General features: G+C 47.0%; 1 protein-coding gene and 1 long non-coding RNA gene across 9 annotated transcripts in view; one reads left to right on the forward strand and one right to left on the reverse strand.

The window, feature by feature from the left end:
• The window catches only part of Zdhhc14 (zinc finger, DHHC domain containing 14), a 261,330-nt gene that overhangs the window by 22,213 nt on the left and 215,507 nt on the right, over positions 1 to 23,610 (forward strand). The window lies entirely within an intron of this gene.
• Positions 7,948 to 12,587, reverse strand: Gm52305. Its single transcript, XR_003952362.1, has 2 exons — positions 12,300 to 12,587; positions 7,948 to 9,671 (listed from the first exon to the last, which is right to left on the reverse strand). It is a non-coding gene; the product is annotated as a predicted gene, 52305 (long non-coding RNA).

Here is a 23,610-nt window from a genome sequence, read left to right on the forward strand (position 1 = left end):
GCTCTTTACAGCACTCTTGTGTCCTCCTCAAGGGTAAAAAGCGTTTGGGGCCAACCAGACTTTTTGGCCTGATGCTGTTTGTCAGTTGTCATGTTGTTTCTATAGGGAAACATGATCTAGATTTCAAACAGCCAACCTGTAAATGAACTTCAGGATCCCCTTGCTCAGGAAGAAGCCGCTGGTGTCTGCGGAGCTGATAAACTAAGCAGAGCTCATTAGCTTAGCTCAGACTAACAGTCTGATCTCATTAGCTAAGGTGACACTTTAACGTGTGCACCCTCTGCCAGCACATCGACAGAGAGAGGCGGTCTGGGAGATAGAGCCCTCAGACCATGTAGCCATGTAGCCCTTCCCTTTGGGAGGGCTGGTCTCCTCAGATTTCACATGCATTCTCCCATAACACACATATGTACACATGCGCGTGCACACACACACACACACACACACACACACGCGCACACACGATTTATTAGTGGAAGAAGGGACTGTAGAGAAGATTTAATGGGTATAGTGTTTCTTTCACAAGCCTAGGAACCTAAATTCAGATCTCATGCAAAAATCCAGGCCTAGTTACACACATCTGTAATGTAGTACTGGGGAGGCAGAGATAGGCAGATCCCCAGAATATGATGGGCAGCCAGACTAGATGAACCAGCAAGCTCCAGATTTAGTAAGAGTCTTAAAAGATAAGGCAGAGAGCAATTGTGGAAGACCCTTTGCATCAACACCTGGTCCCCACATACAAGTGCACATACATGCACACACAGCATTTCACCACAACACAAAGTTTGAGTGGATTCCTTATGCATTTTTGACATTTTAGAAAAAAAAAGATCTATAAGTGAATTAGAACCATGGGTGATAACAAACACAGGTGGGCCAGCCTTGGTAAAGGTTTCAGAAGTGACAGAACCTGGACGTGGTAGGTTAAAACATGGATGGGAATTCTCCTTTGAAAATGACTGCGCGTGATTTGGTCACATGCCTTTTCAGAAGGGCAGAGCTAGGTGCAGGTATGTCCGTGCCTAATGGGATGGACCCCTCTTGCTGGCCCGTCCCTGCATGTCCTGTTTACTCCAGGTTGGTTAGAGTGGAATGCAAGTTTAGAAGTAAATACACATGGCCGGGTGGACTGCCTGGGGAGAGGGAAAGCCATCGGGAAGCAGGTGTTTTCAAGAGAGGTCTCCCATGCTCTTGTTCACGGTGCTGTGCTGCTAAGAAATACTAACCTGTTTGCCCTCCAGAAGTGGCACGGGCAGCGCATAGAAGCAGGCACAAGAAGGCACAGGCTACGCTACTGATGGCCAATCTCAAGGCTTCACTGTGGAGCAGGAGGAGGTAACAAGCTAGATCTCCACATGCACACCTCTTTCATTGTGAAGTGGGTTTTGCCATGCATGGTAAAGAGCAGGAAATCCCAGTAGCTTAACCATGATATAAACTTACATTGTGGGGCAGTCTGCAGGGCCTTCAGATACCCAACTTTGCCCTCTTATCTCTTCCTCCTCCCTAAGATGGGACCCTTGTTTTTATGTTCTTAGGTGGTACCCAGAGCTCTGGCTATTGCATTCAGTTCTGGGTACCAGGACGAGCAAGAAGGAGAGGCAGGGGAACACTCGCAATGCTCTATAATGCTCTGTTAGAGCATCACAGTTGCATCTGGGTTTTTGGGGGGTTTTAGTCTCCAGTCCCCCAGCGAGCTGCAAGGCCAGCTGAGTCTTTGTTCTGGCCTTCTCTTTGCTGCATGAAACCTGTTATCGCTGAAGATCAGACAGAGGGATAATGAGGACTAGCAATCATAGGGCCAGACGCTGTGGGCAGGCTGAAAGCACATGCAGAGACGTAGTTGGACATCTAAGACCAGGCTGGGCAGGATGGCGGTGGTCCCCATTGGCCCTTATGTGATAGGATGTTGGTGTTCTGGTGGGTCCTGACTTCCAGAGGCTGAGGCAGGGCAGATGACTGACATCAGTGGACTGTTCTTTTAATGTCTCTCCTGATTATAGAAACAGTGTAGGTATTGCCAGCTTGCTGTGTGGCAGATATGGGATCACTATTCTCCTGAATTCAGTACTCCATAGACACCCAATGAGCCCTGCCACAAATCAAGCACCTGAATAGAATGTTGGACAAAACCCACATGCCACGTCTGACAGCTGCTGTCACAGAACTGACTGTCTAGGGGACCAAAGGATAACCTTGCCTCCTCGTTCCTTTTCTTCACAGCATCCCATGGAAGTGTTCTGGTGTGACCCTTGCTCTGAAGTCATATGAGGGGCTGGTTGCCCATCTTTCCTGCCTCTTAGGCAATGGCCTTCAAACACCTGTCCGTAGTGGAGAGAGGCTGACAGGTTGCTTGTAAGTGTATATGACCTGGCCTGACTGTACCCAAAGGCGTTTGCTTCCGCTGGATCCCCTCTCTCTGTCCCAGGTCTACCAAGCTGCAGTCAGGATATAAATTGCTTTTCTTTTGTAATGACTTTCCACCACAGGTGAAAAAATAAATGCCAAGTCACTTTGGCTGTGTGGACACAGCAGGGACCCGTCTAAAGAAATTGGCCAGATTCACTGTTGGGCGTTTCATTTGAGAAGATAACTCTCACTGAAAAATGTTGTAATTTATATACATTAACATGCAGACCTTTAGTTAGAAGTATTTGTGTAGTGTGTGTGTGTGTGTGTGTGTGTGTGTGTGTGTGTGTGTGTAGAGAACACAAAACCAAGTAGCAGGCACTTTCCAAAGAACTGGCAGTGGTACAGAATAGCTTTGTACGGAAATCGAGTCTGAGGAACCCGGGTTTCTCGGAAGCCCCGTGGGATGTGACAGATGAAAGCAGGTGACACATCTAACGTGACTTGCCTTTCGCAAGAGACTCTGTCCCATCTTTAACACCGCAGTCCCGCTTGGATAAAGGAAATTACATCAGTGACAAAACTGAATAAAGCTGAATAAAGCTCAGGGTGGCGGGACAGTGGTGGAATCCAGGAAATGTTCTTTATCCAAAAGTCAGAAAGCTTTTTGGGTGAGAAAAGCCCGTCTCTAAAGGTTACATACCGTAAGATGTCATTTATATAATGTTCTCAGAATAGCATTACAGATAGAGATATAGAACAGCTACATGGCTTCCAGGGCCAAGGGGAGGGTGAGTGTGAATTGTGTTGGTGGGATGGTCTTAAGTCTGGAATAATCTGTGATGATGAGATAGGAGAGAGAGGGGTGGGGGAGGGTAAGTGAGTGCATTCTGGGAATGTCAAGACTGGAGAGGTCTGCAATCTCCTTCCTTGAGCTTCACCAGTGTTTTGTTAAGTGAGATTTCACTAGTAAGTGAGGTTAGGTGATGGACACTTTCTTAGAAAACAAAGCTGGAGAAGAAAGTTAAGGTCAACAAAAAAAAGGAGAAAGAGGGAAATGAGAAGGGTGGGTTGTTTTGTTTTGTTTTGTTTTGAAATTTCCTGTGAGTCTATAATTATTTTAGTATGCAGAGTTAGAAAGAATGTTCCAGGTGCTTCTCTGATAAGCCACCAGTTCAGACCACACAGCCATTGGTAGCTATTGGTTAGTATGAAAGGGGTGGAAGGGACATGTCAGACTTTGCTTTGAGGATAGTTGATGGCTACTGGTTAGTATGAAAGGGACACGTCAGACTTGGTTCTGAGGATCCTTTAATCAGCTCACTGGGTAACCAGCGTGTAGCTTGGAGTAGTCATTACCTTCAAGATGCAAGTAGAAGTGATGGTGCTGGTTGTTAAGGACAGAAGGCGATGACAAATACAGAAGTAGATGCTCGCATCCATCCATTGGACTGAACATAGGGTCCCCAATGAAGGAGCTAGAGAAAGGACCTAAGGAGCTGAAGGGGTTTGCAGCCCCATAGAAGGAACAACATGAACTAGCCAGTATCCACAGAGCTCCCAGGGACTAAACCACCAACCAAAGAGCACACATGGCTCCAGCTGCATACACAGCAGAGGACGGCCTAGTTGGACATCAGTGTGGGGAGAGGCCCTTTGTCCTATGCAGGCTCTATGCCCCAGTGTGAGGGAATGCCAGGGCCAGGAAGTGGGAGTGGGTGGGTTGGTGAGCAGGGGGAGGTGGAGGGGATAGGGGGAGGATGTTTTTCAGAGGGGAAACCAGGAAAGGGGATAACATTTGAAATGTAAATAAAGAAAAAAATCCAATTAAAAAAAACAAACAAAAAAGGATGGAAGGTGAAATGGTGAAACTCACCTCACAGATACATGTGACTAACATTTGGTCCCCAGTTGATGGAGTTAGTTTGGATGCTTGTATAGGCCTTTTGGATATGAACGAGACCTACCTCTGGAAGACATAATTTGGAGGGTTCTAGCTTGGTGCTGCCATTTGAGTGTATAGCTGCCTTCTCTATATAGAATTCCACCCCAGCTCTCTGCTTCCTGGTCTCCTGTTTCCTGCACCCCCTTCATCCCCTTCTGGTTTTCCTGCTTCCCCCCCTCTCCTTCCTGGTTTCCTACTTCCTGTTTTCTCTCTACTTCCTGTTTTCTCTCTACTTCTCTGTTTCCTGATCTCCTGCTTCCTATCCCCCCACCTCCTGCTTCCAGCTCTCCATTTCCTAGTTGGCAAGCGATGGAGGAGCACCAGCTATGCAGTCTTGGCATTATAAACTCTGCCATTTTCTTCCCACTAAGGTGGAGGACATTGAAACCATGAGCCAAAATAAACCATTTCTTCTCGAGTTGTTCCTGTCAGGCATTAGGAAATGGCAGGAAGAAAGGTTGACTAATATCACGCGGACCCGAGGAGTGAAGGAGCCTGGTAAGGGTATCTAGTTCTCCCGGGGCAGGAAAGAGTCCAGGTATGTTCACAGTATGTAATGTAAGAGCTAGCCACGATATTTTGGGGTTCTAGGAGTGGATGGGCGGGGGACATGCATGAGCCCCAAAGGTAGGAAAGGAGAGCGTAGAAGAGAACAAAGCCTGAAGAATTCAGGCTTCTAAACAAGCCCCAGAGGTCTGGTCGGTCACAGCTTCAGGTGGGTGTCTGGGACACGGCAGAAGCAGGTCATCTGTCAGTGCTTAGGGGGATAGAAATGAGCTGAGGAGAGCCCTGGCAGCTCGAGGACAGAAGTGTAACTGCTATTTCTAGGGGAGTTCCATGGGCCTGGACAAGCACCGGGATGGAGCGGATAGTCTTTATAAACTGCAGAGACTGGAGGTTTGTGCAGCTTTTCTGGAAGGTGAAGTCCAGCCAATAACCTTTTAGGACAAGACTTCATCTTTACAACCACAGACGGCTGGGAGGCAGTACTGTGAAACGCAGGTGTGCTCCAGTGAGAATCAGACGACTCATGAGCAGCTGGTCCTCCCTGCTTGGTGGCCTCTGGGCAGGCCCCACTTCCTGGTTCTGTTTTTCAGAACACAAGCCATGTGATGTCACGCTTTGCTGTAGGAAAGGACTGTTGCATAGTCTTGAATTGACCTGAACTAGCCCAGGCTGCTCTTTCTGATTGATGCCCCCATCCCCTCTAGGTATTTAAGTCAGAAGACATCCAAGCCATTTCTCACATTCAAAAACTCCGTGGGAAGATGTGTGGGCGCAGAAGAGCTTTCTACAGTGCATTTTCTTAAATGTCTTTTTCCATCTAAAGTGTGTCTCCATGGAGCCTTGAAACCCTTGTCGACCCACAAATTATCTTCTCCCTTCTCTAGCAAAGCTGTGCCTGGGCTTGGTGTTGCGTCAGCAGTGGGTTTGTGAGTGACGAATTTCCTGCCTATTAATTGCGACTGTATTCTTTCTTCCCCAGAAAAGCAAAGACACTGTGGCTCCGTGGGTTGGTAGTACAAAAGTTATCTGAAAGCTTCTTTCTGTACTTTTCATAGAAGTTATGCATCACCCAGGTCACCGTGAGATAAAGGTACCCAGTTTCATAGTGATTCTATGCCAGGTCCAGGTGATTGGGAATTTGCGTACTTAGTGACGGCTCAGGGAGTTTTATGCAGATATGCTTAACATTACGGAAAGAACGGAGAGAGCAGTGAAAGATGCTAGATATTCTAGGTACCTTCCAGAATGATCTATGCTTTTGCTCATTAATCCCACAAATGCACATGAGTGATCTCTGAACTTGGCATTAGAAACGAACTGGTAAAAAAGCCCGGCGTGGTCCTTGCGTTCATATGGAGCAGAGTTGGGAGCATTAGTTTGGGTCCTTGTCAAAAGAAGCGAGTGCTAAGGGGTTAAACAGACCTAGAATTTTGTTTTTAGGAGAGGTGTCCTGATAAACCAGAGGACTATGGGAACTGGAGACCCTTTATTAGACTGGCATTGGGTCTCAACATGTGGGTCAAGACCCCTTTAGCAATAGCTTCAAAAATATTTACATCAGAATTCATAACAGTAGCAAAATTACAGCTATGAAGTAGCAACGAAAACACTTTTATGTGTGTATTTTGCAAGTGGGGGTGGGGGTAGGGGTGGGTCACCACAACATGAAGGACTGTATTAAAGGGTCACAGCATTAAAAAGGTTGAGAGCTACAGCTCTAGACCATCTTGGTGTTACTCTGTGATGCATAATTTCTGTGAGAGAAAGGCTATTTCATTGGCTGGGGTTACCCCTGGGAGATGTGGCCTCTCAAACAGCCACAAAGGTACTTCCTGGCCTGAGAGACAGAGCTGCATCCATTAGACTTTTTAGAATAGGAGGGCCTGGAATTACAGCCCCAAACTGCCTTACTGCAGGTTGGACAAAGGTACTGACTCCTGAACCCAGTGAAAGATGTAAAGAGATGGGGTCTGTGAAAGCAGATAGCACCCTGTGAGGTGTAGTGTAACTAACCCAGCTGTTAGCATTGCCCACTCTGGGAAGGACACCCCATTCTGGACATCTGTGTCTAAAGATTGCATAGGAGCCAAGTGGGAAGAGGCAGAGGTCAGGGAGAGCTTTCTGAGAAGATTTATCATGCCCATTTGAGGAACAGGAAAAAGATTAGGGACATTTTTCGGTTAGACAAGCAGTTGGGGAGGGTGCAAGAACTATGAGGAAGCACTCTTGAAATGGCAATCCTTAAAGTGTAGGGAGCTGACCAGAGGGGCAGGAGTGGATGGGGACACTGTAGGAACACTGTGAGGATGCTGAGATGTGACAAAGGATAGCTATACAACAGAGCTAGAGGGGACTGTACGTAGACTGAACACGAAGGTTGGGATTGGAGGAGAGGATTTGCAGCATGGGATGGATGGGTGTTGGAGATGGATGGACAGGGAAGAGAGACACAGTGGGGGAGCTTTCTGAGTTTGAGGTGAGCATCTGCATATGACAGACAGTGACTACACATGAAGAAAGTGAGGATGGTATTCTCAGAGGGTCAGCAGAGGGGAACAGAGAAGATGAAGAAGACACTGAGAGTAACAGGAGGGGGAAGAAGAGGAGGAAGAGGAAGATGGGTGTGAAGAGGAAGAAGAAGGAAAGGAGGGAGCACAGGAGGGTGGGGAAGCACAGGAAGAGGAAGATGAGTAGGAGGAAGTACAGGAGGAAGATGGGTGTGAGGAGGAGGAATAGGAGGAGGAGGATTGGACTGATGCAGCTCTAGGAAGGCAAGAGTCTTTGAGGAGGGAGGGGTGGCCAGTGCTGAACACACAGACATATTTGGTGGTAGACTAGTCATTGTTGACCTTAACAAGAGCCATTTGGTGGCACAGTGGATGGGAACAACAGATTGGAGCGGTCCAGGGGATGGTGGGAGACAGGAAGCAACAAACAAGTTTGGCCATTTAGGGGAGAAAGAGAAGGGGAAGGTAGAGAGAGGGAGGGGGGGAGAGTTCAGTTAGTGTCTAGAAGAGGTCCTGAGCTGGGAGGGGGTTTGGGGTAGTGTTTGTTTATTTGTTTGTTTTGTTGTTTTGTTGTCTGGTGGTGGTGTATCACTTGTCGCATCCACCCCAACCAGCAGGAAAGACACAACACCACGGTGTCCTTCTTCAAGCAGATTTATTCAGGAACACTTAGCATTGCAATGCAGGAACAGGAATCCCTCGCACAACCCCGGGGCCGCCTTCCTACTGACTCCTCCTAATCACCCCAGTCACGTAATGGCAGTCCATAGGTTTACAGCAAGTGAGGACACCTCAGGCAAGCTGACAAGGCATGGCATCTGCATAGTGCAGGTGGCTGGGATGTGGCTAAGTCTGAGATAATGAGGAAGTCAGGCGCAGGTCATAAGACCTGGCAGCTGTCCCGGGCTCCATCTTGGGGCGGCAGCCACACCCACTCCTCACATCTCCCCCTTATTTATTATTTTGTCAGAGAGAATGCCTGTCTTAGGTTGCCTCCTGCGATAATGCTCCTTACCTGTCATCAGGAGGACAGACAGCAGTGGTCTGGTCCCTATCTTAGGTTGGTAACACCTCCAGGGAGTCTTACTCATCATTGACTACTTCTCTAGCATGCCAAGCCACACTTGAGGAGATTGTCCCAGCTCTAGGGCTGCAAAAGCCTGAATCAACAGTGCCTGCATATGGGTATGCCTTTTTTGCATACGGCAAATGCACCACAGGGCCATTACTCCTGTGGCAACGCAGATGATTGCCAGCCCTCCTATGCCAGCCCATTTCTTGAGGTGTGATATTGCTGTGACTATGGCAGCGGTAATCTCAAAATCTCTTTTAGGTCTAAACAGTGTCATCACAGATGGAGCTTGCACTGGCCAGGGTACAAATCTAGGCATATGGGTTACCACAGCCAAGGAAAATACAGATGCATTCCAACACATACTATAAAAGCAATTATCACTACTACGATTAATAAACTCATTATCATAACTACTATTAGATACTAAAAACACAAAAGGGGGCCAAACACACACAGTTGTAGGCACAAAAGACATATTTTTTTCTCGAAGCCAAAACATTCACAGAATTTTCAAACAAATCAGACCCGTTCCAATAAAAACTAGCATTTCTCCAGGCCCCTCCCATCAGTATACTTAGAGGTGACAAATCAGTACAGCTTCCATTTACCCCACATAACAACCATACATTAAAAGGATTATTAGCCCCTCTCTGTGCTGGGCTTTGATATGTCCAATTATAACCTGCAAACGTTTGATTATATGTGGTACTGATGTATGGAAAAAAGGTAAAATACTTTTTCACCGCCCAAGCGGCCTTCTGGGATTGACATCCAGTCCATGGAGGCAAAGAGTCTCGTACACCTCTGCAAAATGGGGCCCAGCGTGTTTGGGGTGGAATGCTAGCATTGCTCTTGGGTATGCTCACAGGCCAAGTTCCTCTGTTCCAAGTAGCAATAGTTTGGGTTGAACTATTAAAAAGGTCTATCAAACCACGGAGCAGTCTGATTATACAATTGCACACGCGCACTATCTTGAGAAATATTTACAATAAGCTGAAAGCATAATACCCCTCGCAAGGCAAGCTAGAGAGGTTCAGTCACCAGTGCTACTCCTTCATCATCAGGTAAAAAGGGTAGCTGTAAAGATGCATTGGAGGTAAAGAAATGAGGAAACACTTGAGCAGAATGGGTCAAGAGAAACACCGACATGATGCCCCATCGTAGCTCCTCACTCCTGCACCCTGTCACCTTCATCAGTATTCCCAGGAGAATCAGCATCACACCTCTGGTCATCCTTCAGCACTCGAGTCAGTCGTTCAGGTACCCACGATGGCTGGCGGCGGTCCTGGGGAAACACAAACAGACCCTCTTGCCCACACCAACACTGGATCTGGCCCATGCCATTGGCCATCCAACATATCCTTCCACATAACAGTTCCCTTCTGAGATGCATCAGGATTACTGAATCTCTCTGCGATAGTACAATCAAATTTATCATTATTTAAAAAATTATGAGTAAATAAGGCTATAGAAAGGCGTTTCCGGGGAGTCGCCCCTAGGGCAACTCCCCCTTTTTGTTTTCTTTTTTTTTTTGTGTGTGTGTGTGTTTTTTTTTCCATTTTTTATTAGGTATTTAACTCATTTACATTTCCAATGCTATACCAAAAGTCCCCCATATCCACCCACCCCCACTCCCCTGCCCACCCACTCCCCCTTTTTGGCCCTGGTATTCCCCTGTACTGGGGCAGAAGTGTGGACACTATGCCCCTCCTTAGATTTGGGAACAAAACACCCATGGAAGGAGTTACAGAGACGGAGTTTGGAGCTGAGATGAAAGGATGGACCATGTAGAGACTGCCATAGCCAGGGATCCACCCCATAATCAGCATCCAAACGCTGACACCATTGCATACACTAGCAAGATTTTATTGAAAGGACGCAGATGTAGCTGTCTCTTGTGAGACTATGCCGGGGCCCAGCAAACACAGAAGTGGATGCTCACAGTCAGCTAATGGATGGATCATAGGGCTCCCAATGGAGGAGCTAGAGAAAGTAGCCAAGGAGCTAAAGGGATCTGCAACCCTATAGGTGGAACAACATTATGAGCTAACCAGTACCCCGGAGCTCTTGACTCTAGCTGCATATATATCAAAAGATGGCCTAGTCGGCCATCACTGGAAAGAGAGGCCCATAGGACTTGCAAACCCTTTTTGTTTTCTTAAGCATTCTTTTAAGGTACGATGAGCACATCCAATTATTCCCTGCCCCTGAGGGTTATAGGGAATACCATGTACAAGATGAACGCCCATCATCTTACAAAAGCTAACAAAAGTGTTGGAAGTATAAGCAGGGCCATTATCAGTTTTTAATTCTTTGGGTTGACCCCAAGCACCCCATGCTTCAAAGCAATGAGCTATGACATGACAGGACTTTTCTCCAGTATGCAAAGAAGCAAAAATGACTTCAGAGGCAGTATCAATTGAAACATGAACAAACTGTAATTTTCCAAATTTGGCAAAATGAGTTACATCCATCTGCCAAACTTGTAGGGGGAGTAACCCTCGTGGGTTAACTCCAAAGGAGGGTTGAGGTAATAAAGGAGGGCAGGCCTGACAGGCCTTGAAAATCTCCCTGGCCTCAGCTCGGGTGACCCCAAAGTGAGAGGCTAATGTTTTAGAATTTACATGAAATTTAGAATGAAAATCACGAGCAAGGTCGAGGGCAGGACATGCCAGAAATACAGCAGCTTGTGCTGCCTTATCCACTATGTCATTACCCTCAGCCAATGGACCTGGTAACCCAGTATGAGCTCGGATATGCTGAACAAAGAAGGGGGAGGATCTATGCAATAGCAAATTTTGTAATTTACTTAATAAGTCCCCAATGCTGGACCTAAGATTCACCCTACCAACCACCTCCAAGATAGCAAGAGCATTAACCACATATTGACTATCTGATATTAAATTAAAGGCCCCTGAATGTTGTTCAAAAACCTTAATCACAATCTGTAATTCTATAACTTGTGGTGAGGCAGGGGGGAATTGTAAAACTATAGGCGCAAAGCCTTGCACTAAATAGGCTCCGCATCCTGACTTTGATCCATCTGTAAAAATTAGAGGAGTCCCTTTCAATGGTACTCGAGAGGTAATCACAGGAAAAATTACAGGGTGAGCTTTACACAACTGTAAAATTAGGATCTTTGGGAAAATGATTATCTATCTTGCCTAAAAAACTGCATCTTAAAATTGCCCGGTCATCTACAGTGGCAGACAACACTTCAACTTGTCTACTATCATATGGTACAATAATTTCATCAGGAGGGGTACCAAAATGCTGCATGCATTGCTGTAAACCCAGCAATGCCAATTGGGCAACCAAGGCAGGATAATAGGATAACACTTTGGTGGGGGAAATTTTAGGATGGATCCATACATAATAAAGGAGTGCCCTGCCAGAGACCTCCAGTAGGCTGGATCTCCAAGGGCAGGATGCACAAAATAATAGGACTGAACAGATCTCTTCTCTTTAATGCTGCTGTTTGAATACCCTTTTCAACCAAACTTAATGCTACGTGGGCAGAATCAGTAAGCTGCCGGGGAGAATTTAATTCTATATCTCCCGGTAAAATATCATATAATGGTTGTAATTGTTTGTTGGTTAGGCCCAAATAGGGGCGTACCCACTGTATATCCCCCAATAGCTTTTGAAAATCATTCAATGTCCTCAAATTATCCGTCTGAATCTGAATTTTCTGGGGAGATACTTGACTATCAAAAATTTTTGTTCCTAAATAATTCACGACTTTTCCTTTCTGAACCTTTTCCGAGGCTAAAACCAATTGCTTTTCTTTTAATTTTTGGATCACTACACTATATTCATGTGTAACTTTAATTGTCTCACTCCGAGAACCTCAATAGTCCCTAATCCGGAAACCTAATAGTCTCTATCTGAGAACTTGAATCGTCCCACTTACCTGGGAGCTTACCAGCCAGCTACCCTGACCTCTTGAAGTTCTGGACCCGAAGCGCTCTTGAGAAGCAAAAGTCCCCGTACGGGCCGCCACTTGTTGCATCCACCCCAACCAGCAGGAAAGACACAACACCACGGTGTCCTTCTTCAAGCAGATTTATTCAGGAACACTTAGCATTGCAATGCAGGAACAGGAATCCCTCACACAACCCCGGGGCCCACCTTCCTACTGACTCCTCCTAATCACCCCAGTCACGTAATGGCAGTCCATAGGTTTACAGCAAGTGAGGACACCTCAGGCGAGCTGACGAGGCATGGCATCTGCGCAGTGCAGGTGGCTGGGATGTGGCTAAGTCTGAGATAATGAGGAAGTCAGGCGCAGGTCATGAGACCTGGCAGCTGTCCTGGGTGCCATCTTGGGGCAGCGGCTGCACTCGCTCCTCACAGTCACTGACTCCCTTGGGATGGATATGACCAGTGTGACCACCTCTGTGTGACCCCTATGAGACTGAGCCTGTTAGCCCATGGGTCACTTTTTGTCCTGGAGGTTGTGTAGGAGGTGATTGAGAACAGGAGTGTTTAGTGGTGCGGCCTCCGATGAATTGTCCATGTTGTGGGTGGGACTGTTCAGTGGCATTGCTGCCACAGTTGTCGAGGGACTTCCTTGTAGTGCGGCTTCCTTTGAATCACCCACGTTTCCCTAAGCAACCCTAGTAAATTCCTTGGCATGCCCAGGTGGACTTTGGTGTAATCCTTTATTTCATCTGCTGTTCTCCTTCCTATCCTGGACGGTTAACCTCTTTGTGAGCATGTGTTTGCATTCGTATGCATGCATGTGTGTGTGTGTGTGTGTGTGTGTGTGTGTGTGTGTTCATGTGTGTGTGCGTGTGCATTTAGGTGTTGTTCCTTTGGAGCGATTCACCTTCCTCTTTGAGACAGGATATCTGACTGACCTGAAGCCTGCCAAGTCGGCTAGGCTAGCTGTCCAGCAAGCCCCAGGAATCCTCTTATCTCTGCCTTCCTAGCTCTGGGATTATAGCACACCGTGGCACACTTCACCTTTTAAGACATGGGTTCAGGAGACTGAACTCAGGTCTCATGTTTTGCAGGAAGCTCTTTACACACTGAGCCTAGGCAACTTTGAGTTTCGCCCTGGATGGGGATAGCATTCCATGTTGCTACCAGCATGCTCTACCTCATGCGGATCAATCGTCCTGTGCATTTAGGGGACTTCTTTAAGAAGATAGCATTTTCTGGAGCAGTTGGCTTAGTGATATAGGGGGACAGCATCAAGCCCTTTTCAGGGGGAAAATTCTAGAACAGAGAGCACACATGGTTTGTCACCCAAGGCCCTTCTTCCCACTAGCTTAGTTTCAGGGGAATGGAGCTGGAGTCTGAGGGTTACAGTCAGGTTTTAAATGAATATGGGAGCTGGGGTGGGGCTAGAGAGATGGTTCAGTAGTTAAGAGTGCTTGCTATTCTTCCAGGGCAGTTTATAGTTGACTGTAACTCTACTTCCAAGGGATCTAAGGCCTTCCTTTGGCTTTCTAGGGCACATGCATACATAAAAATAAAAATAAAAATAAAAATAAAAATAATTCTTTAAATGAATCTGGGGTTTAGAAAATTGCTCAGTGGTTAAAGCAGTTGCTGCACGTGCATGTGAGAACTGGAGAATTGTTGCGCATATGCCTGTGGACTGGTGTTGGGATCCTTAAAAACCAAAAAAAGTTTCAGTAGACATGGGGCAAGGTGACTAGTGAGATTAACCATATCAGCGTGCTCTGGGATTGATTGAGAGAGCCTGCCCCAACCAATCAGGTGAAGGAGTGACAGAGGATGATTCTGACCACACACACACACACACACACACACACACACACACACACACACCTGTATGCATTCGTGTGTGCCTGAGTGTGCATGTATACAGGGCAGGGTTGGTGTTAAATCTGAGGCTTCTCTCAGGCTCTGCATGGAGAGGACTGTTCATGTCTCAGTCCATTTGCAGGGATCTTCTGCTGGGTCACAGTGACATTGGGATGAATAATCTCTGTGTGTGCGGGCGTGTGCATGTGTGCACACATGCATGTGTGCATTTATATGTGTGTACACATGCCCATGTGTGTGTGCACACGTGTGCACTCTACCCGGGCTGACTAGACTCCATGACAAAATGTCACTTCTTCTAGTGCCCTTGCTCTGTCCATTGAGTCCCAAGAATCTGAAGACCCAGCACGTTAACATCATATAACTTGGGGTTCCACTCCTTGCTCTTCTTACAAAGCCAGAGAAGGGTCTTGGAATCACATGGTTAGTTGGCTGTCACGCTTTGTGCATTGGATTTAGTTTTTTTTATTGTAGTTCCAGTCTGCCTGAGACATAGTAAGCTTGCTGAAAGGGCACTGGGTTCTCATCCGACTGCGACATCATCTGGCTGTGTGTCTGTGGCCAATCCCCTTTGCATCTCTCAAGAAATATAAATATATATATATATGTATGTATATATACATATATTTAATATTTTAAAATTCTAATGCTCTTGAAGCTTTCCTCCAGCATCAGTGATCTGAGCCAGTAGGCTGGCATCCCTAATTATGAAAAACTCAGAGCTTTTCTTCCCTTCCCGCCTACGAGGGAGACGCCAGAAGGAAGGCTTGCATTTGCTCCTGTCGCTGAGAAGAAGGGAACTTGAGGAGGTGGCTGGAGGTTGGTGCTTCCAGGAGGACAGTGAGTGATAGAAGCAGAATGCCTGGAGTTGGCAGCCTGTGCCGATAGCTGAAGGTCCTTATCCAGGTTGAGACATCCTAGGCTGTCTATTCTGCATCATCCATCAGGGTACCGATGAGCCACTTTGGTCTTTATGATGTCAGAGAGCACTTAGCATCCATGAGATCTAGCTGGCTGACAGCCTCGGGGAAACCCTCCCCGACTTCTCTCCACGATCAATGGCTGTCTGGATAGACACAATTCTGAACCCTCTAGCACATGTTCATGGCTTATTTTTTTTCCCTTTGCTGAATCAATTCACGACCGAGTAAGTTCTTGATTCTGTTCTCCCTCCCTGCCTGACTGAGCCACGTGCTTTCTGGATATTAAGTACAAGGTAAGACCTCCACACTCCTCCCATACCACAACTCCAACTTCATGAACCTTCTGAGGATTCTGAGGGCTTAATGGAGCAAATCTCATGTAGACGGTAATGGAGGATACTGCCAGAGAAATCGGGGTGCTATTAAGCCTCCCTGGATGATGGGGTAACTCCTTCCCCCTTCCGGCTCTTCAGTCAACACTTCACCAATAAGCCAGTGTGGATTTCTGGTTTACTTCCTTCGAAGTGATGAATAATTGTCTTAACAAGTTATCAATTTTATTATTCGTTTATCAAGGGGATTTGCAAGAGAGAGTAGACTGATTGTTGGAGGCAGGGCAAGGAGAATGTTTTAAGGACAAACAGGTCCCTCCACAGCGCCCATCCCATAAAGGCTGGTAAGTGGGTAATTTCAGGGCTAGTGTAGACCAGGTTCAGCATTCTTCAGGTGAGAAAAGTGTTTTAGACAAAAGCTTGTCAGAGATAAGATGGAACCCCCACCTTCACTCTGGCCCTGCCAAGGGCTTTAGAAGGATGAACTAGAAGTAAGGTAAAAATAACTCAAAGGCAGAAATAAATTCTAATCCACCTCCAATACAAAATAGTATATTTGTGCCCACAGCCCTTCCCTACCAGGCACTGATGCAGCCCTGACCCCTTTGGAGCTGGCAGTCAGTGAGACACAAAGCTAGCGGCACAGATCTGAAACTGCCGACTTGCCGAAACAGGACTGTAGTTTGGTTTTTTATTTTTTGAAGTACATTTTGATATTTTTCAACCGTTCCAATTCTCCACCTCCTCTTTAGCATTCTGAGCACTGTTGTTTCCAAGGATACCTCCCCTTCAATATATTTCCTCCCTTTCAATATATATCTGGACACACCTTTTGACTAACTTAGCTACCTTTCAAATTTTATTTGACACAGTGAGGCCCATTCACTCAAGGAAGCTTTGCGCTGAACTGTGTGTTAACACAGTGTCCCTCTCTTGTGAATCACCCAGCATCGCAAGGAGTCAGGTTGCTGCCTTAACGCTGAGCCTGAATTGCGCCTCCAAGGCAGGCAGTCCCATTTAAAATACCAGGGAGCATTTTGCCTGCCTCTTCTCATCCATGGAAAAAAAGTGGAGGATCAATGTGGCGTTTCAAAGACGGTTCCTTGTTACCAAAGAGCCTGTATATTAATAGTTGCATCTCTGTGGGAGGCAGGGGATGATGTGATAGGAAAGGAGAAGGTCCTTTTTAAGGCTTGACATAATTCCCCCACTGATGCTAGTGAGATAAATTTCACCCACCAGGATTCTGGCCTTCAAACCAATGAAAGAGTGGAGTTGGGGAGATACTTAGCATGCAAGCCCAAGGAAGAGAGTTTGGCTCTCCCACCCCCATGCAAAAAGTCAGGTGAGGTGGCCCACACTGTAACCTCGGGGAGTTCAGGAGAGTTCAGGAAGTGGAGACAAAAGAGTCACTGGGGCTTGCTGGTCAGACAGTCTAGCCAATCAGCAAACTCTAAGTTAAGTGGAAGATCAGTCAAGAGAGAGAGAGAGAGAGAGAGAGAGAGAGAGAGAGAGAGATCATGAGCTACATACAAAGCTAGACATGTGTCTGATGACGGAACATCTTTGTGGCAGCTTTTTCTTCCGCTCTGCACAGCCTCCAAAGCTCACAGGAGTGATGCTGCTGAGGATGGTGGTCCTGGAGCTATGTCTGCAGGTGCATATGTAAGAGAAAAGGCTGTGCAAACTTGAGAGCCTTTAGTCTCCGTGTCTGTCATCTGTTCACCTTCTGTATTTATCTCACACAGTCAGGAACATTTACTTCAGGGATCCTCACACGTGGTGGCACCTTTTCCTCGAGTGGGACAGTTGAGCCCAGCTGTGTTAGATACCCAAACTATCCAGACCAATTGAGTCACTACACATAATACCTTTATTGTCACCAGTCCCTTCAGTTTTATTCATCTGTTTAGGTTTCCATGGATATTTTATCTGCCTGCATATCTGTGTATCACATTGGTGACTGGTGCCCACAGAAGCCAGATCGCCTGGAACCATGTGGGTGCTGGGAATTAAACCCGGGTCCCCTGGAAGGGCATTCAGTGCTCTTAACATTGAGCCATCTCTCTTAGCTTCATCATGATTAAAGGCATCTACTGTTCCTCCCACCACTGTATGCCAGAGACAGCTGACGTTTGCCAATGGCCTGCTGCAGGTACCATTCATAGCCCACCTCTGGGGCCCACCGTAGACAGTTTGACAGATGAGTACATGGGAACTCGGAGCCAAAGGGACACATATCCTGACAGACTTGTGATCCTACAAAATGCCACTGTGCCAGGTTCTACAGACACCACAGGGAGCCACACAAGTTCTCTTGTGGAGGACCGTGTGGCTACAGAATATGGTAATGCAGACAGTGGAAAACTGTAGGACTGCACAGTGAAGTGCACATGGGATGGGGCAGGGAGAGGCTCCTGAGAGGAGGTGATGCCTGAGAGAACTGGGGACGCCAAGTATGTGTGAGAATATCTGTTACCTTAGCACTTCAGAGGATGAGGCAAGAGGATCGCCACAAGTTCTAAGCTGCCTATGTAATGAATACCAGGCCAACCTGAACCACACAGCAAAAATAACTGTTTAAAATAAAAGGCCTCATAGAATTGTACCTTTCCTTGAGAAAGTGTTTGTTTGTTTGTAGCTCAGTAGTAATAAATCAGATTCCAGAAGGAGGTTTTTAATTTGCTGAGCCAATTTGAGTTTCTGGCTCCCCCAAGTGAGCGCTGTGGGTTTGCAGGACGGCCTCCTCTGGAGTTCATTAGAGAAGCAGAGGACTCACAGAGCCCTCCAGGAGTCTCGGACTGTTATGCACAGAACAAAACCACCCAGGGGCTTATCAGAGCCAAGGCCCCTCCTTAACAGCTTTGCATGGTAATATGCCAAGAACACCTCGCCTGGTGGGTGTTTGAAGTGAGTGACGTTTCAACCAACCTAATTCAGGGCCTCTGCTCCTTTCACCCACATTTCAGCAGACACATGCTTTGCATGACAGCTTGCTTGCACCCAAAACAAACGTACTTCTTTTTCTGATCAAACACCAGATACCGAAGTGACTTCTTTTTGTTTGTTTGTTTTGTTTGTTTTTTTGTTTTTTTGAGACAGGGTTTCTCTGTATAGCCCTGGCTGTCCTGGAACTCACTCTGTAGACCAGGCTGGCCTCGAACTCAGAAATCCGCCTGCCTCTGCCTCCCAAGTGCTGGGATTAAAGGCGTGCGCCACCACGCCCGGCTCCCAAAGTGACTTCTGAAGATGTCTGAGGAGTGACTGCAGGTGATAAATTTAAACTAACTTTGTTCTGGTGGGAGGTGTGTTGGGAGGAATGTTGAACAAGCAATGCCGATAGGACGTGGATTCTGGGGGAATGGTGGACTAATGGCAGTAAGAAGTTTGTATGCCACTTACTAATTGCTTGAAGAAGAAGAATAAAGACAAGACCAGATGCTTGTGTCTTGCCAGTGACAGTGGACATTGATTCAGTGAGGTTGGGCTTAAAAACAATCACTGCCCTATTATTTTCCTTGCACAATTTTGAATCAAGATAAGAAGAAAAGAAAGGGGGGGAGAGAGAAAGAGAGATTGAGAGAGAGAGAGAGAGAGAGAGAGAGAGAGAGAGAGAGAGAGAGAAACGAACATCAGGTCGGGAAGGACCAGTGCTCCTGAGGATCTGTGGGGAAGGCGGTCCTGATCACACAGACTCTCAAGGACACTAATTAGCAGGGTCAGGATGCTGAAGCTATGCTCCACGAGCAAACACCTAAGAAGCCTTTCCCAGCTAACTGTTCCATCTCCACAGGCCCCAGAGACATTGCCACCATCAGGGTTTAGTTTTAAGAATGTTGGGGAAGGCTTATAGAATCTTTGTTCAATGACTGTACTTTCAAGCCTATATTCAATCTCTCCCTTACTTGATGTGTCCAATCTCCATGGAAATATCACTCAACTTCCTACCATCTCTAAATTGCCACTGCTACCCAGATCTGAACCCTGAACTCTGACCCAGATTTTCTCCTTGGAGTTATGTCTGGGCCTGCTAGGTCACCCCCACCCTATTCCAATTCTGTGTTCATTTTGTAGCCACTCTGTAGCCAGAGAAAGCATCCCATTAGCTCTAAAATTAGGTTGTTCTGATTTCTTTTTTTTTAAATCATTGATTTTTTTAAATTGGAGTTACATCTATAGATTGGTATAGGAATAATTGACATAATTGTGTTGTATCTGCTTGTACAAGAACACACTTCAAGTGTTCATTTGTATCCTCGGGTCTGTTATAAGTTTTCCCCATAAGAAACATGTATAGCCTGTGCTGGTTAGTTTGTCAACTTGACACAAACCTAGAGAACTTTGACAGGGGAAATGCCTCCATCAGATTGGTCTGTACGCATGTCTGTAGGGCACTTTCTTGATCAATGATTGATTTAGGAGACTCTAGCCCACTACTGACCTCCCTCAGTGATGAAGTTTAACCCAGAAGCCAAATAAACTCAAGTTGTTTCTGGCCAGTGTCTTGTCACACCAACAGAAAGGAAGCTAGGTCACAGGTCACAGTCCTTGTTACACTGATTGTTAAATATATCCTTCTGGGGGCCAGAAACATGGCTCAGATGATAAGGGCTTGCAGCCAAGCCCAGTGGCATGAATTCAAATCCTGGGACCCACACAGCAGGAGGAGAGAACCAACTCCTGCAGATTGTACTCTGATTTTCTTATGTCCACTGTAGTGCGTGAGTACACACAGACACACACACATATACACATAGACACATACACATAGATAAATAAGCACAAAAGGTAGGAGCTTTGAGAAGAACTTTAAAACAAATATCATTTTGCTGTTTCTGTTATAGATGCACAAAGTATTGACTTCTACAAATTAATTTGGAGATTTTTATTGACTTCATTATCTCACTGAGTTTCATAGTGGACTCTCGGGTTTTTAATAGTTAGTTTAGCATTTCATACACAAATAGCTCCAGTTTTGACCTTTTCCTTCTAAGGTTTACATACCTCATTTCTTTCTCTGACTTAAGTGTGCTGGCCAGTTCCCAGGATGAGATGGGACCCTCTGTTCTGCTCCTGAATGGCAAAACTCTTACAACCGAGTTTCAGGGTAAAGTAGCCGTTTGCCATCCCATGGGGAAAGTGGCCATCATTACTTTTTCAATTAGGCAGGTTTTTGAGAAATCTCTTTTTTAAAGGCAGGCTTGGAGCTGCAGAGAGCCCAGTGCTCAAAAGCAGTGGTTGCTCTTGCAGAGGATTGGGGTTCAATTCCCAGAACCCACATTGTACCTCACAGCCACCTGTCACTCTAGCTCTGGGGTAGAGGTGGGGATGGGGGTGTCCCTGATGCCCTCTTCTGGCGTCTTTGGGCATTGCATACAGGTGGTGCACAGAAATGCAGGCAAAACACCAAATAAAAGAGTATATCCCCCCCACCACACCCCTATCCCCCCCCCACCCCCCCCCCCCCGTCGCCCGGCCCCCAGGAAATGTTTCAAAAGAGCCAGAATCAGGCAACTTTCTTTCTTCTCAGAGCTCTGAGGAGTGAAGCAGAATCTGTATCTATGTCCCCAGGCTCAGCGCCTACTGGCCTGGTCTTCCCTAACCTCATACATCCAATTGTTTCACTTTGCTCCAATTCCAGACAAATTGACTTCCTTGTGGCATCTAAAGCCTGCCATGCCCCTTCCCACCCTAGTATCCCTGACTACCTGTCCACTCCTTTGGTCTAGAATGTTCAGTACGCTCCCACCCACCCCCTTCCCAAATGCCCTTGCCTGACCTACTTGACCAGGCCTGCTGTCTTATGAAGGATGTTGCGGGAACAGGGACGTGGGACTCTTCAGCTTCTAGGACTGGGGACTTAGCTACCTACTCTGTGGTTTTCTCCAGCTGTGTCTGCGACCATGGGGGTGGTTAGCTAGATTCATTCAGAGCTAGGATTTAACAGAGGAAAATGCAGGACCGGGAGAATGGAGGTCAGCAGCACTGGCAGGAGAGAAACCATCCCGATGAGATATGGGGTCCTGGCACCTGAGCTCCGCAAAGGTCCCCGAGCCTCATAAGGTGTGTTTGTCAAACTGGAGGAGCCAGAGCTGACCTGGATTTCACTTCAGAGAGAACAGCTTTGCCAGAGCTCCTGGTCCCGTGGGACTCAGAGTCTGAAATATATCAGGATACTGACCCACCTTCCCTTCATGTATAGCACTATGTTCTTTACGATGTATGCCCCGCCCCCTATGGACACTGAAGTGATGGGGGATGAAGAGAAGGTAGGTATTATAAGTGGAGGACCCTGGGGGTCCTTGGGGGCTTCTCTGAATTGCTGAAAGCTGGTTTTTGCACCCTATTCAGCTTCCATGCCCCCCCCCCCCGGAACTGTTAGACAAAGAGAACTTTGCAAAGGCAATGTTCTGTTTTGTCCCAGGTGCTGAACAGTGGTGCTAGGTTTAGAGTAGGTAGTCCTAGCCCAGAGCAAGCAGAGAGGGGAGGGGAGGGAAGGGGAAAGGGAAGGGAGGGAGTAGAAGAGGGGAGAGGGGAGAGGGGGGAGGGGAGGAGAGGAGAGGGAGAAGGGAGAGGACGACACGGGAGGGGAGGGGAGGGGAGGGGAGGGGAGGGGAGGAGAGAGCCAGTGAGTCTGTGCATCCTACCCTGCATTGCCTCTGACTGGCCAGCTGTTCTGCCTACGAATCTCTGGGCAGCAAACTGGATTTACAAAGCCAGGCGAGTGTTTTTCTAAACCAGTGATCTGGAATCAGCCAGGAAAAGGGAGGCTTTAATATCTGTCATTATCTAGAATGACAAGTGATTGAAAGTGAAAAATCTCGTGTTTTTTTTTTTTAAACGAGAAATAAGGCCCCCTTATGTAAAAGGGCACCGTGCCTCTCAGCCTCTTTTCGCGGTGGTGCCGTCAGAAGCTGGCAGCCTGTGCCATGTGGAGGAGCACCCTGTGGCACGTTTAGACTGAGCATTTCTCCCTAACACAGCCTTGCTGCAGTCTCAAGCAGAGCTTTTCCATACTCAGCCATGTCGGATGATTAGTCAAGTCAGTGATAGCGTATCTTCAACCATTTGCTGCTCTGTCCACGTGCCCCGCTCACTTCTCCCTACACAAAGCTTGTTCTCGGTGGCCTCTCCTTGGTTCTTTGTGTGGCTCTTTGTCCCTCACTGCTCCAAACCCTCTGCTGTGATGTCACCCGAGTGACATTTTTGACAGGAACAGTGAGTCACAGTCTTTGTAGCCCCACCTTTTGTCCCTTCCTTCAAGGCTGATGAGCTTGTGTTGTAGTGGACATGGGTTATGGTCACCCCTAAAATGCCTGGGGTCCTGAGCCTGAGTCGGCTGACCTGGGATGGGTAGTGCTGGGCATTCTTTTGCTCATTGATATAACCAAATACCTGGCAAGCCAGTAAGGTCTGTCTCCTGTTATGGTTTGAGGGAGGGGCACAATGAGTGTGTCATAGCAGTCCCACATGGCTCCAGGAGTGGCTCTCGGCTTTGAGGTCAGGGGTGTGAGGTTGTTTGTTTATTTCTGGGTGAAGCAGGAAGCAGAGAGAGGACAGACAGTAGCGCTGGGTTATAAATTCACACTATCACCCTCCTCCCGTCGGCCATTTCTTCCAGTTGGGCCCCATCTCCTAAAGATTTCACATTGTTGCTGGATAATACCATCAGCTGGGGACCAAATGTTCACGCGAAAAAGCCCATGGAGGATAATGTACACCCAGACCATGACTGTGTGGCAAGGAAGGGGCACGCATTTTAGATGCCTAGCCTCCCTGGAGCTGAGGAGGGGTCATCTATCTCCCCAGAGGCAGCTCTTGAAGGTTTCGGGTCAGAGTTTTCCCAGCTGAGAGGTTTAATCCGTTACTAGGTCATGAAACCAGTTCGTGTTGTTCCTGTTCAGAATAAAACATAGACTAAAACAGGGTAGGAATTCCAGTGAGAACCAAGGATAACCCAGGAAGTGAAATAAGAAAAAGTCACTGTGATGTTCAGGGTTCTCTAGAGAAACAGAACTGATAGATGGAAAATCTATCTATGTATCTATCTATGTATCTATCTATTCATCCATCCATCCATCCATCCATCCATCCATCCATCTATCTATCCCCAGTCCAACAGTACAAATACAGAACACAAGGTTCATGTTATGTTGACCCCCAACCATAA

Source organism: Mus musculus, chromosome 17 (genome assembly GCF_000001635.26).
Source record: "Mus musculus strain C57BL/6J chromosome 17, GRCm38.p6 C57BL/6J".
In the NCBI taxonomy this organism is placed as follows: Eukaryota; Metazoa; Chordata; class Mammalia; order Rodentia; family Muridae; genus Mus; species Mus musculus.